The 17,451-nt window shown below is 45.4% G+C and overlaps 1 protein-coding gene across 1 annotated transcript in view; it reads left to right on the top strand.

Annotated features, from left to right (window-relative positions):
* The window catches only part of Itga9 (integrin subunit alpha 9), a 307,948-nt gene that overhangs the window by 214,035 nt on the left and 76,462 nt on the right, over nt 1-17,451 (top strand). The window lies entirely within an intron of this gene.

Here is a 17,451-nt window from a genome sequence, read left to right on the forward strand (position 1 = left end):
AGTGACGGAGCTGCGTCCCTCAGCACACTAGCCCCAGCTCGTGTGACCTCAGCTGGGTTCCAAGACTGTGACTGAACAGAGAGTGACTGAGAAGTTCCAAGGTCTCAGGAGTCCTGGGCTCAGAACTGGCACAGCATCACTTCTGCTGAGTTTGATTGGTGAGAGCCAATCATGAATCCTTCTCAAATTCAAGGTGGAAAAATAAATCCAAACTGCAAAAAAATGTGGAGACCGGGAGGGGTGAGAATGGTGTTCATTTCCTATAACTCTCAGCCTCTGAGATCTGCATATAATACAGATCAGTGCCTTCCAGGGTAGACCCTGAACCATGCAAATCATTTTTGATCATCACCTTTTTTTTTTCCCAAAACCTCTGCCAGGCCATTGAGATCAGGGACAAAACGGGGACCACATGAATTAGTCCGTGCTTTGGAAATGATGACGTCAGAACATGAACAACATGGGGCAAGGAGTGCATTGGTCTGTTTTCTGATGCTGTAACAGAATACCTGAGACCAGCTGACTTATAAAATAATAGAACTTTCTTTTGGATGACAGGTTGGAAAGTCTCAAAACAATGTGCTGGTGAGGACCTTATCCTATATCAACTCCTAGCAGAAAACTGAAGGGCAAGCAGGTACTTGTGGAGGAAGGAAAGGAGGCTGGACTCAGGATAGCTAACTCATTCTTAAGAGAAGGGCATAAGCCATTCACTAGGGCTCTTCCCTCTTAACCCAGACACCTCCCCCTGGACCCTACCTGCCAACACTGCCACGTTGAGGAATTTAGCCTCAACATGAGTTTGAGTGGTGAGACATCATAGCAGGGGGTTGTGACACCTTCGCTCTTCACCCTTATTTTGAGAGCCTGTGGGGTGGGAAGTTGTGAGAAGATAGGTTTTGGAAAGTCTAGAGTTGAGAGTGTGAATTTAGCATTTCTACATACTGGATTAAACTCCCATTCCAACACGAGGAAGAAGAAAGGATTCTGACTCTCTCTCTTGTGATCGAGGAAACAAAGTCTAGCATTGTGTTTCCTGCTCTGGATTTATTTTCACAAATGCTCAGCCCAGCACGGTGCTGGGAAGGGGAGGGACACACCGTGTTAGGCACAGTCACGCGCGTGGCCCCAGGCTCCTCACATGGCCGACCAATTGGCAGGGGCCTCTTTCTTCTTCACGTGGACCCCCTCCAACAGGTAGCATTAGTGACACATGATACAGTGACTCTCTCCCCCCATGCGACCCATGCAAGAGAGGGAGAACCAGGCAGCAGCTGGCCTTTCACCACCCACTCTCAGAAGCCACAAGCCATTGCTTCTGCCACGTTCTGTTCTCCAGAAGCAAGTCACCAAGTCTATCCCACAGGCCAGGGGAAGAGAACTAGGCTGTGCCTTTGGGAAGGAGAATCATCACATATGCTGTGGGCCCATCTTGCAACCACCGTAGTTTGGGTTGATGTTCTGAATTTAACGAGTGAAGTACTGTGTGCGGGGGACCTGCAGCCCCCACCTGGCACCCACTGAGAACAGAATCTGAGGTCCAGCAGCTCTTTCCTGAATGCTGATGGACAGCCAGCCTAGCAATCCTGCTGGGTCTAGAGGAGCCCAGGTCACCTTCCCAGCTGACAAAGGCCAGATCTCAGGCTTCCTCAGATGAGGTCACTGCTCAGTGAGGTCCAGGTGGCCACAGAGCATCCTGCCTGGGTTCAAACTTTCCCAGGAGTCATGCTGGAACCCGCTGGTGAGCACCCCTGCCTGCCCTTGGGCGCTCAAAGCCATCCTGCCTGCTTCTCCTTCCCACTGAGGGCAGCCAGGCCTCAGACCCCTCGTGCAAGGGCTGCCCTAGGGGGACATTCTCCAGCCCACTGAGCCAGGCCCTTTCAGGGACCTCGGAACACTGTGAGGTATTTGTTCTGTTTTAACTCTTTCAGTGACAAGCAATAGGAAACCCAACCCGCACCAACCCAAGAAAACAGAGAATTGATTGTTTTGCAAATTGAAAACCAAGGGTTGGCTTGGGCCACCGCTTCCTGTTGGGCCTCCAAACGTTGTCACTGTGTCTCTCTCTCCCTGTCAGCTTCTCTTTCTTGTTTTGGTTCCAGTTTAAGACAGGCTGTCCCCTCAGGGTTGCAAGATGCACAGTGAACAAGGACTCTGATTTGACAGAAGTTCTAGGAAAAATGTCATCGAGTTTCATTTCCAGTTGACTTAAGCCTCGGTCATATGCCCCTCTTATGGGGGTGGGAATGAGGTGGAGTGCCCCCCAGTTGGTGGGCTGAGAGCGGGGAGTAGGTGGTTCCCCTGAGGGACGAGCGTTCAGATGTGGGTCTGCTATAGTACTGTAGCCCCATTCCCCAAGGAAGATTATGGGACTCAGCAGGCAAGTAAGTGCCCAGCTCAGTTACAGGCGAGGGATCCTGCTCCTCCTGCCCCGCTCATATTGATGAAGGAAGATGTTCTCTCCACCCCAGCCCCTATTCCTCAATGCTCTTTGGTCATCTTAGATGTCCACTTGAAACTCTAGGGCATGGTCAGTGCCTCTGGAGGTGACCAAGTTACACCCTACAGGTGGAGACAGCAGTGTGGGGGTAGAATTTCTGTCTCTTTGGAAACTCTTTGAAGAACTGGGGGCCCTGGACAACAAAAGTTCTCTCTTCTTTTTGCCTTTTTAATGCTGCCTAAGTACAAGATTTGAACACAGAATTCTTAGCCAGGTGTCACTCAGAAAAGAAGCAAACTCTCTCCTCAGATAAGCAGAAAGTCTGAGCTGTGCAGCTGACTCCAGAGCCAGGTGGGGTGATGGGAGGTGCTCTCAGCCCTCCCTGGTGAGGTCATGGAGCAGGGCAGGAAATCTGACTCTCAAGCCAAAGAAAACTCTTTGCTTTTTTTTTATTTTATTTTATTTTTTTACAAAAAGCCTGTTGAGCCGCCTTCACGAGTTTGCTGATGCTCAGGACCCATAGACAGGCACACTGGCCATCAGCAAAAGATCTCCTGGGCAATGCCAAGACCATTCTGCCAAGGGTCATACTGCTGCTTCCATCTGAGCTGAGGGTGCGCTGTGGGTGCTCTAAGTGGATGAGACACCACCCCAGCTTTTGATTTTGGAAGTTCCACACAGAGTCTGCTTCATGGTTGAAATGTTGCACACAAAACAGTTTGTTTTCTGGCAGAAACAGCTTTGAGCCATGGGCCTCCCTCTGCAGGCCTCATAGGGTCCTGGCAAAAGATAGCTGTGGGGTTATGTCCCAGGTGGGGTGTCCACCCTCAGGATAGTCAGAGGAGCAGCCAGGGCTAGATCACATGTTGGTGCTACAGACCCACCCTGACCTGGATTAGAATTCTGGTTTCAGATCATTAATAGCCATTTTTTGCAAGTTGCCCAATTTTTCAGAGCCTCTTTTTCCTTATCTGTGCAGTGGGTTCTAAGAGCTACCTCGGTGTCAGGATTAAAACAGATGGGCCAGGAAGAAGGTGCAAGATGAGCATCTCTTATCTGAAATGCTTGGGACCAGAAGTGTTTTTGATTTCAGAGGTTTTTCTGGATTTTGGAATATTTGCAGATTTTTACCTAGTTGAGCATCCCTAATACAAAAACCCACAATCCAAAAATGCTTCAAAATCTGAAACTTTTTGAGCAGATGGTCAGTATTGAGAAAGCTTTGAATTTGGGATCATTTCAGACTTTCTGATTTCGAATGCTCCCCCAGACTCCACAAATGTTTGTTCCCCGCTTCCTCTGGGTTCCTCTTTAGCACTTCTCCACCACAGCACTATCATAAAGTAGTTCTGCAGCTTAGAGAAAGGGGACACCCCATAGCACAGTGACTGCTGGTAAACTGGCCAGGGCCCTGCAGACTTCCCAGCATACTCTGCTCCAGGCCAGAAGAGGCACTCAGATGTCCACTGGCTCAGCAGGCTGATGCCCACCATTTCCTGTTCCCCTCCCTCGGGAAGGAAGCCACCAGTATTTCTTAGAATCTAGATCAGCACCACACACAGCATGGTCTCCTGACCACCAGCATCCATGTGGGCTGGGACCCAGTTGGAAAAGCACAATCATGGATTCCTCTTGAATTAGAAACTCTAGAGTGAGTCTGAGCCTCCCTCCTGGTGACTGAGGTGCATGGAATTTTGAGAATCACTGTGCTACAGGGAGGTGACTGCAGAGCAGGGAAAGAACACTCTGCCCTGGGCCCTGGGAAGGCCCTCATACGGTAGCACCAGCAAGGCAGCAAAGCACTCTGAGGTCAGATGGTCAGACTACGCTCTAGCTCTTCCATGTGGGTGCTTCCTTGACTAGTTCCTTCCCACTCAGTGGACCCGAGTCCTCACTTGGAAAATGGAACATGTGGGGAAAAGTTTCACTCTTACATTGCTGGTGGCACTGCAAAGTGGTGCAATCAGTCTGGAAAGAAGTATGGAGGTTCCTCAGAAAACTTGGAATGGAACCACCACGTGACCCCCGCTATCCCACTTCCCTGCTCTATACCAAAGGACTTAAAATCAGCATACTCCAGTGACACAGCCACATCAATATTTATAGCAGCTCCATTCCCAATAGCTAAGCTATGGAACCAACCTAGGTATCCTTCAACAGATGAATGGATAAAGAAAATGTGGTACATATACACAATGGAATATTAGCCATAAAGAAGACATTGTGGCATTTGCTGGTAAATGGATGGAACTGGAGACTCTCGTGCTAAGTGAAATAATCCAATAATCCAATCCCAAAAAAACAAAGGCCAAATGTTCTCTCTGCTATGCAGATGCTAATACATACTGGGAGGGGTGGGGAGCAAGGGAGAATAGAAGTTCATTGGATTAGACACAGGATTGAAGAGGTGGGAGGGGAATAGGGAGGACAGTCGAATGAATCCGACGTAACTTCCCTATGTTCATATATGAATACACAACCAGTGTAACTCCACACCACGTACAACTATAAGAACAGGAAGCTATGCTCCATGTATGTGTGAAATGTCAAAATACACTCGACTGTCATGTGCAACTAAAAAGAACAAATAAAAGGGATGACCCTGTCACTTAGCTATGTTAGGTTGTTCAGAAGCATAAATTGGTTCATCGTAGCAAAATGCTTAGGACAGCGCCTGCTGCGTGGTCAGAGTTCATGCACGCTGGCTCCGTCCGTCATCTTAGTTTACAGGCACCCCAGCCCAGTTGAAGGGAGCTTTGAACAGCCGAAACATCCACCAGCAGCTATCGGTAGAAGAGCAAAGAAAACCCTTAGAAATCATCTCTATAGAGACTAAATAGCAACAAAAGTGACTCTGGTGGCAGCCTCCATAGCAACTCGTTAAATCCTTAACAGCAATACCATAGGGTAGGAATTACCATTGTGGTTTCTTTCTTTCTTTCTTTCTTTTTTGGTACCAGGGATTGAACTCATGGGCACTCAACCACTGAGCCCCATCTCCAGCCTTTTTTGTATTTTATTTAGGGACAGGGTCTCACTGAGTTGTTTAGGGCCTCACTATGTTGCTGAGACTGGCTTTGAACTTGGAATTCTCCGACCTCAGCCTCCCAAGCCACGGGGATTACAGGGATGTGCCACTGTGCCCAGCTACCATTGCGTTTTACAGGGATGAACTTAAGATACTACTCAGTAAATGGTAAAGACAAGACCTGAACACATGTCAGCTTGGGGTGAAAAAAAAATCATTGATTATAAATTGAAGAATTTCCAGGGTCCCCTGGGGAACTTTGTAAGGAGGAAAGTGGTTTTAGCCAGCTGTTCAGGGCCTCTGCCCTCATTCCCTAGGGCCTGGCGAGGACCATGCAGGAGGCATCCTTCCCAAAGTGGGCAAAGAATAAAACACACAGGAATGATAATTAAATGAGTCCATGTTAAAGAGGCACTTAAGTGGATTAAAATCAATATGTAGTCAAGTGAGGCTGTGAAGCCCTGTTAGCTGACATCCTTAATTCATGGGTGGAATTCTTTGTTTTAAAAGATCCCCATCTTGTAACTGGCATTCCCAGTGAAGCAACTCTACCCGGCAACATGCATTAGAGAGGATGAGACATTTACAAGGCCTAGGAGACCCTCTTCTCAGAGTCTGACGCCAGGGAGGCGTCCCCAGAGCTGAGGCACGGAGAGGGAAGGGACTCTGGATATTTCTATGTGAGTCTCTTTCCTACTCTCATAAGCTGCATTCCCTAAAGCCACATCCTAAGATGTCATATAGGAATGAAGGACCCAAGTGTACCCAGAGGAGTGGGAAAGTAGGGTTTGGAAGGGAAGGAGACCAAGCTAGAACACGATACCCCAAAAAAATCTTGAGAAGGACCCAGGTGGGTAACGTTGGTACAATCCAACAAATAGGTCACATTTCAGGGCCACAGTCAGGGACAGGGGAGTTTGGTTAAGCGTCTTCCAAAGGAATGGAAATTTCCAAACACTTCCATGTTCCCAGGTAAGGTAGGTTCCAGCAGCCCAAGGGTCGTCATCCAACAGATGACACACTGGCGCCAGCATTTGGGAAGTTGGTGTGCATGGCCACATACGGAGGAGAGCGCTGTGGGGACATTGGTGGAGCTCTGCCAGTGGGGATGGCTATCCTCCCCTCACCTGCCCTGAGAGAGATGACCTGTGGTCAGTCGAGCCATTTGCAGCAGGACTAAAAACCAGTATGGGAAGCACAAGCCATGAAAACATGTTTAAAAGGAGCAAAACCATCCTGTGTGGGGGAGACATGTAGAAGACGACCTATGGAAGCAGAAGAGATTGATTCATCAGTTACCACGGTAGGGTCAGAGCCAGGGATGTCATAAATAAACCAGTGCATAATCGTCTCTCCCCAACATATAAGGCAGCTCCTCACATAATCAGACATGTAATACATTCACATACAAATGCACAAAGTTCTGAGAAAACACACTGGGTCTTGGGCTATCTCCTGACCCCATGGCTTGGCCTCGTCTTCAGAGGACCAGGAAAAGTCATTTTCTACAAATGATGCTTAACGAGAGTGAATTTAAAACCTAGCCATTAGAACAACCAAAAGCAACCCTTGACTCTTCGTATGTGCAAGTTATTTTAAACAACTGGATAATGGACCGAAAATGCTAAAACCAAATAAAGAAGAGAACCAAGTATAATCCTGGAGAACAATGAAGCTTAGTCTCTGAATCTGAAAACATACGTAAGGGATGCGAAACTTCAGCATTTGTATTTGCTGGTCTTTGTTATTTCAGGGCTCCTGTAAAACTGTCTTGCAGATGTTCTCGTTGTGTATTGATCACCAAAGTCCTTGGCTTTGGGCTTTTCCTTGGTGAGTGCACCACATAAACACCTAAGATGTGGCCTCTACTCCCTTCTCTGCCCTAAAGGGCATTTTTGAAAGCTCAAGCCCTCAGCTGGTACATGATCCTCTGTTACATCAGCTTCCAAGGCAATTTATGTCTGGTTGCTATAGTGTCCATATGGACTATCCCCAGAAGGCCCATGTGTTGAAGACTTGGGCCTCAGCCCATGGCATTATTGGGAGGTGGTGGAACCTTTAAGAGACCAGACTCAATAGAAGGAAGTGAGGTCATTGGGGGTGTGGGATATTGGCCCCTTCCTCTTGTCTTTGCTTCCTGGCCACCATGAGGTAAGCAGCTTTTCTCCACTGCGCACACTCTGCCATGATGGGTTACCTCACCACAGACTCCAAAGCAGTGGACCAATTACCATCGACTGAAATCATGAGCCAAAATAAACCTTTCGTCCTTTTAAGTTGATTGTCTCAGGTATTTTGTCATAGTGGTGGAAGGCTGACTAGCACACTGGTTTTTTTTTTATTAATTTTAATTATTCTATGTGACAGCAGAATGCATTACAATTCATATTACACATATAGAGCACAGTTTTTCATATCTCTGGTACACAAAGTAGAGTCAAATCCTTCATGTCTTCATACATGTACTTAGGCTAATGAAAACCATTGCATTTCACTGTCTTTCCTACCCTTATGCCCCCTCCACACTGGTATTTAACAGAAAAGCTTGCTGAGGATAGGGGTGTATCTAATGCACCTCCATGCCTGGCATGTGACAGGAGCTTAATAATATCTGTTGAATAAATTGATGGCAGAGCACAGGTTCTGCACTAGCCATAGGGTCTGTGTATAGTCTTTGAGTCTGCTAGATAGAGTTCTGGAGTAAGAGGACTTTCAGCTATGTCATGCAGTTTGTGAATGTTTTTTTTTGTTGTTGTTACTATCATTTATTATAGCTTTTGACCTGTGCATTCAAATGATGAGCTAATTCTTCTGTGAAAGTGAGCAATAGTATAACTGGTAGACCACTGTGTCCAGTCTTGGATTCCATAATTTTGAGAACTTGTGGACTTTTTAGTTAGTTAAAAGGCAAGAGAATGGAAGTGATATTGAGTTAGAAGATAAGACTTATGAATGGGGCTGGGGAGATGAAAAGATGCTTATTTCAGCCCTGTACACAGTTTGCTTAAGCTCCGGCAGAGGACCTGCCCATTGTTCTTTGAACCATCTGGTCCTCTTCCTTTCTGCCAGGCTGAGGTCTCTTCCTTGGAGACAGCAAGGACTGTGTTACAAAGGCATAGGGCCTAATGAAGGGCACTATGGCTACCCAACAGGGAATTATTGAATGAGAGAATGAACCGACGAACGTAACATGACAGAAAATTCTCTTGAACATGAGAATCATTCTACAAAAGCTTTTTCCTTTTGAGGCAAAATAAGAAACATGTGTTCAAGGCATGGATGGGTAGATGGATGAATGGATGAATGGATGAATGGATGGGCGGGCTCTCTCTGGGGGCAGCAGCTGGTGGGCATCAGTGTTGGAGCCAGCCATGATCATACCTGGGGTATGTTGTGTGAGGCTACAGCCTGAGGACTAACAGGCAGGATCATAGTGGCATGGTCCTTGGTCCTCACCAGAGTATCTTCCCTTAAACACTCTGAGTCTCAATGCCTTAACCTCCATATTGGCTGTGCTGGCACCAACCTTCAAGGCCAATGATTCACAGGATTCTGCCCTAATGACTCCCACTCTGGAGGGTGGGGCCTGCAATCTGCAGTCTAACAAGCCAGAGAATTTTAATGCAGTCTAATTTTTGAAGTTTCTTAACATGGTTTCATATCAGAACCACCTGAGGAGCTTTCGGCGAAAGCACACTTGGGCTGCATGCCTTGATTTGGTGGGTCCACGGTGGGGCCTCCACGGGGGTCTTTTTATAAAGCTTTGCACTGGGTCATTATCATCCCTCCAGCAGCATCACACAAGTTGGAGAGGTGCCCCCTCTGGTGGTTCCCAGCCTTGTGCCAGGGCTTGGTGAGAGTGGCATGCAATGGGATTCAGCCTCAGTCCTCAGCCGGGTCTTGTGTGCAGTACACAACCAGCACACTTGTACCTGGCATCTCTGGCTCCAGGGTGGTACCGGGCGCACTCCCTGTTAGGAATCAGTGAAGAGTGTTGATTAATAACCTTTAAAGGCTTTTGAGCAGAAAACTTACATGTTAAGATTCATCTGGGCCCATTTGTGGAACAGATGGGGAGACAGCTGCCGTAATCAATTTTAGAACATTTCTTTCCTGAAGAAGAATCCTTGTTCCCTTGGGCTCCCACCTGCAATCCCCTATCTCCTCCCAGTCTAGGGAAACCAGTGAAGCGACTGTCTGTCTGTCTCGACTTGCCCATTCTGGACACTTCATATGATCAGTCTGATTTATATGCAATGCAGTCAGTCCTTTTGTGACTGGCTTCTTTGGTCTAGTGCCATGCTTCCCAGATTCCCCCAGAGGTAGCATGCGCCAGCCCTTCACTCTTTCCTGTGGCTGAATGATACCCCACTGTCTGGACGGACCCTATTGTGTTTCTTCATTATTTGGGGACACTGGGTCGTTTCCCTCTGTGTTAAAAGGCACAGACTTAAGAGTCTTCGGCTCACCAAGTGCTATCTCCTCAAAAGCAGAGATCCCTTCTTATCTGTCACTTGTGTCCTCTGCTCTGCATCTGGCATTCTGTAGGTGTTTACCAGGTGAATGACAAGGGAGTGAGTGAATTCATGGATGGATGATGTATGAGTCTTATCCAGGGAAGCTTTATGTGAAGGCCTGGGAAGGCTTTTACCCAATGGTCAGGTTGCCAATATTTTAGATTCAAAGAAAAACACGCCCATCATGACTTCTCGGGTCCCATCTGCTTCTCATGTTCCATGTTCCACGAAGAGTGGCTTCAAGGGCCCTGAGAGCCTCTTTCAGAGGTTTGATCAGGTAATCAGCAAGACGGTTTATCCTCTGCATCTCTGCCCAAGGATGCTTTGGACCACTTTGTTCAAAGAGCACCTGGCTGCCCCGAGAGCAGGCGTCTGCAGGAGTGCTGGTGCCTGTGGCTTTAAGCAGTGGGAGATCCACGTTGTTACAGGTCTGCACCACACACTCGCTCGAATTGGGAGTGCTGTGGCCTGTGGGTGTTCTGACTCCAGGACTTGCCAAACCCTCAGCTAAGGAGGGATAGTCCAGCCCAGAGCAAACAGCAGGACATTATGGGAGTGTGGCACACAGAAGAGTGGATCTTGTCAGCTGAAGTCTGTACTATAAGTTTCTTCCTCACACCTATGTGTATTCAAAGCACGAGTCTGTTTCACAGAATGTTTTGGGTGGAGGGTGGTCAGAAGAAAGAAGTTAACATCTATGAAGAACATGTAGGCTGGGTGCGGTGGTGCACACCTATAATCCCAGCAGTTCAGGAGGCTGAAATGGGAGGATAGCGAGTTCAAAGCCAGCCTTAGCAAAGGCAAGGCACTAAGCAATTCAGTGAGACCCTGTCTCTAAATAAAATACAAAATAAGGCTGAGGATGTGGCTCAGTAGTTGAGTGCCCCTGAGTTCAATCCCTTGTACCCTCCCACAAAAAAAAAAAAAAAAAAAAAAAAAAACACGTAGAACTGGGCATGTAGCTTAGTGGTCAAACATTTGCCTACCATGTACAAGGTCCTGGGTTCAATCCCCAACATTATCACAAAAAAACCAAGAAAAAGAAGAAACACATGTAAAGAGGCAGTTATAAGCACAGGCTTTGGGAAGGGATGTGCTTACTCAAATCCTGGCTCTATCCTTTGCCAGCTGGGAAACTCTAGACCAATGATGTAATTTCTTTGAGTTTCAGTTTCCTCCTTGTAAAATGGGCATACAGAGGAAGCCACTGCGTGGAGTCCTTACATAATGGCTCACTGCCTGACACAGCCATTGGAGTCAGGGTCACCTAGGTACTCCATCTGGCACCCGTCAGCCCTGGCGCTCCAGCCGTAGTCATATCAGACAGGTGTTATGACTGCATTTTACAAGTGAGAAAGTGGAGGTGCATAGAAAGGATGCTTACAGGACAGAGGCTGGGAGTGTGGCTCAGTGGTAGAGCGCTGAGCTGGCAGGCCTGAGACACTGGGTTCAGTCTCCAGGACCAGAAAGAAAAGTGGTTTGAAGATGGGTATCTGAACTGATAATCAAAGTGTGCGCACGAATGCCAAAGTACGTGTACTTTCTAAGCAGCAAGCCCACATTCGTTTATCCGTGGTAGTGATGTTTTTGGACTCTGTTCCAAAGAATGCCCTTCTGGAACTTGGACTTCACTGGTGAGACTTATGCTGCCTCACGGCCAAGTGGGGCCAGTGAAGTATTCTCTGGGAATAAATCCTCTTTTCGTTGACTCCCAGGACTTGGGTATTATGACCTCCACTCTGCTGTGACTCTCAGAGATTCAGAAAAAGCATTTCCATAGTGCTGAATTCCGTATCAACCAAATGAGTTGCTCACAAGCTCACGGAGATTGCTCCTGGTATCTGAAAGAAGGAGAGGGTCTTGGAAGAACTGACTGCCAGATACAGAAACCTGAGGGTCACCTCCAGTGTAACAAAAACGTGGGAGCTGGAAAATGGGGAGTCCAACCTCAAAGTCCACCTGATGCTAAGAGGAAACCCATTATTGACCCCACAGTTTTTCTGTTCCCAAAGAACCGCTGCACTGGTGGTCAAAAAAGCCCTTCTCCAGACTGAGATCAGATGCTCATATGAATGAGAGGAAGGGGGGGCTGAAGGCCAAAGAGGCACATTAAGTTCATTATCTGATTCTTCCAACCACCTCCTGTTCCAAAGAGGGCTAGAGCCTGGCTCTACTGACCAGGCTCCCCAGGCTGGGCAGCCGAGGTATGTCTGGAAAAGAGAAGAACTTTGCCAAGGCAAGCATCCCTCATGCCAGGCAGACCAGCAAATGAGCTGCTTCTTGCAGACCCCTCGTCCAAATCCTCCCATGAGCCAAGGTCTGTTCATTTAGTACATGTAAACTCAGGGGGCTCCCGTGTGCCAGGCACTGAGAATCCGGAAGCAGATGCACACAGACCAAACACTCTTTTCATCGTTGTGTTTTGAAAAACGTAAATTGATGGTTTCCTGATCCTGGGAGTAACATGTATTGGTAGAGGATTTAAATTGAATTACCTATCATCTCCAGGGAGGGCTCCTGATGGTGTTTTATAGTATTGGCTGTCTTGGCTAGCTAAGGAAAACGGGGCTGGGAAAAAGGCCAGTGAGTGGATCCTCTTAGAATAGGATCCAAAGTTTCATAGTCAAAATGTTTTTGAAAGTTTTCATTGGGACTTCACTTGAAAAGTGAAACTAAAATATTGTAGGTTTATTTTATTCTGCATTTAATAGCACTTGTAACATCATAAGTAGGATTGTCAAAGGTATCTTAGAGCAAAGGCAAAAAGCTTATTTGCTTTGTTAGCATCTTTAGAATAACTGTGCCTGATTTCTGGAACGAAAGAAGGAACTAAACGCTGGACAGACAGTTGAGGGATGTGAATTTTGCCACTGTATCATTTTTTACTCCACACCCCCTTCTCTCTTTCTCTCTCTTTTTTTTAGTACAGTCACAAAAGGATCATCTCTTACAACCACTTATTTTCCAAGGACTCCTCTTGATCTCTTTCACTTAAATCTTTGTCTTTGAAAGCATCAGAGCATCCAGGATAATTTTGAACTGCCCCAACAGTTAACTGATATAATAGCCAGGTCCAGATGTATCAGTGGCTTTGTGGAGATTGGACCGGTTTTCCACACTGCTTTTATTACATTTGTGCAATTCTGCATTTTTTTATTTTTTATTTTTTATTTTTTTTGGCAAAAGGTTTCAATTTCACTCTGCAATAGATTTGCATTTTGCTTGAATCAGATAATGAGATGTCTACATTGCCTGACAATCAGGGATATTGGTTAGACAGATGGTTCACTGGTCTGCATTCCCAGTCCACTGAGAATTTAGAATCAGAAAACTTGCATAAATGCTAAAGCTGAGTTCTCTAAAGTCAGTGTAAGCAATGATTGGAACACAGAAGAAACCAGAACAGGAGTAGCCTGGTCCCTAAAATCTTTCCTGTATACTTTCTGGCCAGTATCAAATACCTAGTAGAAGTAATGAGCAACCCCTACCCAAATACCATCCACTGACATACTTTCTAAAGCCAGAGCACAGCTAAGTTTAGCCACATCTCCCCAAAGTTAATTTTATTTTATAATTGAATTGATTTTTTAAATTGATTTTTTAAAAAGTAAATATGTTTTTATTTAGACTTAAAAAAAAAATTCAGGGTCTTCCTGTGACTCTAGGGTGCCCACCTGGTTGCCAAAGAAATGCATGTCTCTATAATGACCCTGTTATTTTAAAGCTATGCTTGGACATGACCTGAACCCTAGAGAACAAAGAGATACTGAAGTTGCCTTGACTCAAATTGTCTTCCTCATAGGCTAGAGCCGCATGGATTTTATAAACTGTGGTTAAAACAGTCTCTCTCTCTCCCTCCCTCCCTCTCTCTCCCTCCCTCCCTACCCCCCCCTCAGTATAGAATCGACCAATTTAGCATTAATAAACAAAAAGTATTCCTTTGTTCCTCATTCATTCCCTCTCCCCACCTGGGAGCAAATGCCCAGCATGTCCCAATGGCTCTCAGTGCCATGCTGGGAGCCCCACCTGGGAAGGGTATTCCTTGAGATCAGGTTCCCCAGAAGCATCGCATGAGATGGGGATTCCTATGCAAGTGGTTATTGGAGAAATGACCTTGAGAGAAGAGGAGTAGAGGGACAGAATGGGACAAAGGAGGGAAACATACAAGAATGAAGTCTCAGCTGCGACTTCTTTGGCTCAGTTCCTTAGATCTGGAACAGGAATTGTACCACAGAGTTGGTCTTATCTTGAGGCAACAGGAGTTCCTTTGGTACCCATGTCAGCCAGGTTGCCAAATGCTTGTTGGGGAGGACTTTATAACCTCCCAGGCAAAGCGACTCCCATGCAGCTGAGGGCAGTTCTGGGGAAGCACTGATGCCATCTACACAGGAGTCCTGGTATTTGCCAAAGTCCATGTTCTGCTGTGCAGAACAGCTGTTCTAGGAGAGACAGGTGTGGAATTGAAGACTTTTGGCCAGGGCAGCTTCAATGGCTGCAGGCGGCTATGTTGGTGCTAACGGTGCAGAAGGGACACCGTGGGATTCCTTCCTGTAGCAGCATCCTGGAAGCCCGAGAGGCAAGAGCCAGATGGTCTGCTCTCTGGTTCCTAGCAACATCTTTGATTTTCGCTCTTTTTGCTTGTCCTCATCAAGATCCAACCAGAATTTTGAAATTTTTATTTGAGTTTGGTGGAAGAAGATTTGGAATGGTGAAATAAACTCTGGTTTAAATGTTATTTTTAGCTGGGGATGTAGCTCCGTAGTAGAGTGCCTGCTAACGTGTAAAGCCCAGTGCTAAAAAAGAATCCACAATCAATGTTATTTTTTAGCTTTTTGGAATTAACAGTAACAAAGTAATACAGCTCTTTAATAATGGTAATTAGCCTTAGGTCAAAGCCAAGTAAACTGAGGTTCCCTTGAGTTCCAAAGCAGATTTTGAAGCCATAGTCATTCTTTCACACCTATGCAAAAAGCTAAAGTGTTTGGGGCAATACATTTTACTTCAAGAACAGATAGACCTGTGACGTAAATTGAAAAATCTCTCTCCTGGTTTGAAAGAGATTCCCAATGAAGTACTCAGCATTACAAGAGGAGTTAAGAACTGGGTTGGGTAAATGGGGTATGTGAGTTTAAATGTAGAATACTCTTAAGAATAATTACACCAGGATGATGAACATGAACCAGGAATGTCCCAGAGAAACAAAGAAAGCTAAGGGCTTGGGCTTGCTACCTCTGAACCAATTAGCTAGGATTTGCAGTATCTTCAAATAGGGTCACATTGCTTCTAGCAGGAGTAACTGAAGGAAGAAGACTGTGGCCAATGCCTGTCCTCTAGTTCCGAGAGCTGCCCTGGCATTTGCTGCCATCATGAATGTCTCTGTGCTGAGAGGTCTGCCCTTCTCAGCTCTGGGCTCAACAAGGACAGGAACTGATGCTGTTCAGACCCGCATCCTCAGTGCCAAGCATGATTCGATGACCTGGGTGCTCAGGGTCCATCCTGAATCCTGAGTATTTCCCTTTCCATATGTACACTCACGCCTGTGAGTGTTTGGGCCAAGGTGGAGGAAGAAACCTTTGGCGTCTTGACAGTGAGGATTTAAACACTGCAGAAAGGATGTCAGGCAGAGGGTCTGTGAATAGAAATGCATGTGTGAGGTGGGGCAGGGATGGGGACAACAAAGAAAAGCATGGGCCAGTGTGGAAGCCGGGATCAGGGTTTTGAACTTTGTTCCCTTTGCAGTGGGAAGAGGCATGTTTTAAGAAGGTTCTTCTGGAAGCCTGTAAGAAAGGAAAGCAAATTCAGCCATTGCACATCAGAATTGCTGCTTTTGTCCCTTAGCATTTATTGAAAATACCTCAACAGAGGCCCAGGGTCTATATTTTAAAAGACATTCCCAGCGTGATACTGAGCAGCTGATCCTGGGTCTTCATGTGGGGATGCTGGTGAAGGGCAGCATGGAGATCCACTGGGAAATAATAACCATTGAGATCAGTTATTGCCAAGATCAGATGTCCAAAAGGATACTGCAGTTTCCTTTTGTTTGTCTCCTGTTGTTTTTTCAATTGTATTTTAGATTTGTTTTATTGCTGTTTTCTAAGTAAAGTTGTCTTGGTGTTTCATACATAAAGTACATAAATCATTAAATGCCCAACTTGGTGCATTTTCACAAAATGATCACACATACGTAACCAGTACTCAAATCAAAAAAGAGGACGTTCTCAGCACCCTAAGGGCCCCCTTCTGCTTATTGCCTCCCTAATTACTGTCTTGATTTCTAACCCTATAGGTTACATATTCATCTTTTTTTAAAATTTTTGTTCTGATTAATTATACATGACAGTAAAATACATTTTGACACATCACACATAAATGGAGTACAACTTCTTACTCTTCTAAGTTGTACACAATGCAGATTCATAATGGTCACGTAACCATATATGCACAAAGAAATAATGTCCAATTCATTCTACTACCTACCTTCATATCCCCTCCCTTCCCTTCACTCCCCTCTGTCTAACCCAAAGTACCTCTATTCTTTCCTAGCCCCCACCCCCTTATTGTGAATTAGCTTCTTCATATCAGAGAAAACCTTAGGCCTTTGGGTTGGGGGACTGGCTTATTTCACTTAGCATGATATTCTCCAGATCCATCCATTTACCTACAGAATAGGAGAAAATATTTACCACCTGCACTTCAGATAGAGCATTAATCTCCAAGATATATAAATAACTCAAAAAACTTAACATCAAAAAAACAAATAACCCAATCAATAAATAGGCTAAGAAAATGGTCATTTCACAGAAGAAGAAATGCAGTCAATCAACAAGTATATGAAAAAAATGTTCAACATCTCTAGCAATTAGAGAAATGCAAATCAAAACTACTCTAAGATTTCATCTTACTTCAGTCAGAATGGCAATTATCCAAAACACAAGCAATAATGTTAGCAAGGATGTGGGGAAAATGTTTCACTCATAAATTGCTGGTGGGACTACAAATTGGTGCAACCATTATGGAAAGCAGTATGGAAACTCCTCAGAAAACTTGGACTGGAACTACCATTTAACCCAGCTACCCCATTCTGCAGTTTATACTCAAAGGACTTAAAATCTGCATAGTACGGTGATGAAGCCACATCAATGTTTATAGCAGCGCAATTCACAATATCCAAACTATGGAACCAACCTAGATGCCCTTCAACACATGAATGAGTAAAGAAAATGTGGTATATATACACAATGGAATATTACTCATCCTTAAAGAAGATATTCATCTTTTGTCATTTCTATTTTTTGTACATTTGATAATGTTCAGAATATATTAGAATAATGATATAATTTAAAGACATATCGTGGCAAATGTTTGTTTTCTTGCCAATTGATTGCACAATTTAAAAAAATCTCATTCTGCCAATCTGAAGTGCTGGAATTGATGTCTGAGCTGAGATATAGGCTTCAAAATTGGAG

The sequence above is a fragment of the Urocitellus parryii genome, chromosome 3, assembly GCF_045843805.1.
Source record: "Urocitellus parryii isolate mUroPar1 chromosome 3, mUroPar1.hap1, whole genome shotgun sequence".
NCBI classification, from domain to species: Eukaryota; Metazoa; Chordata; class Mammalia; order Rodentia; family Sciuridae; genus Urocitellus; species Urocitellus parryii.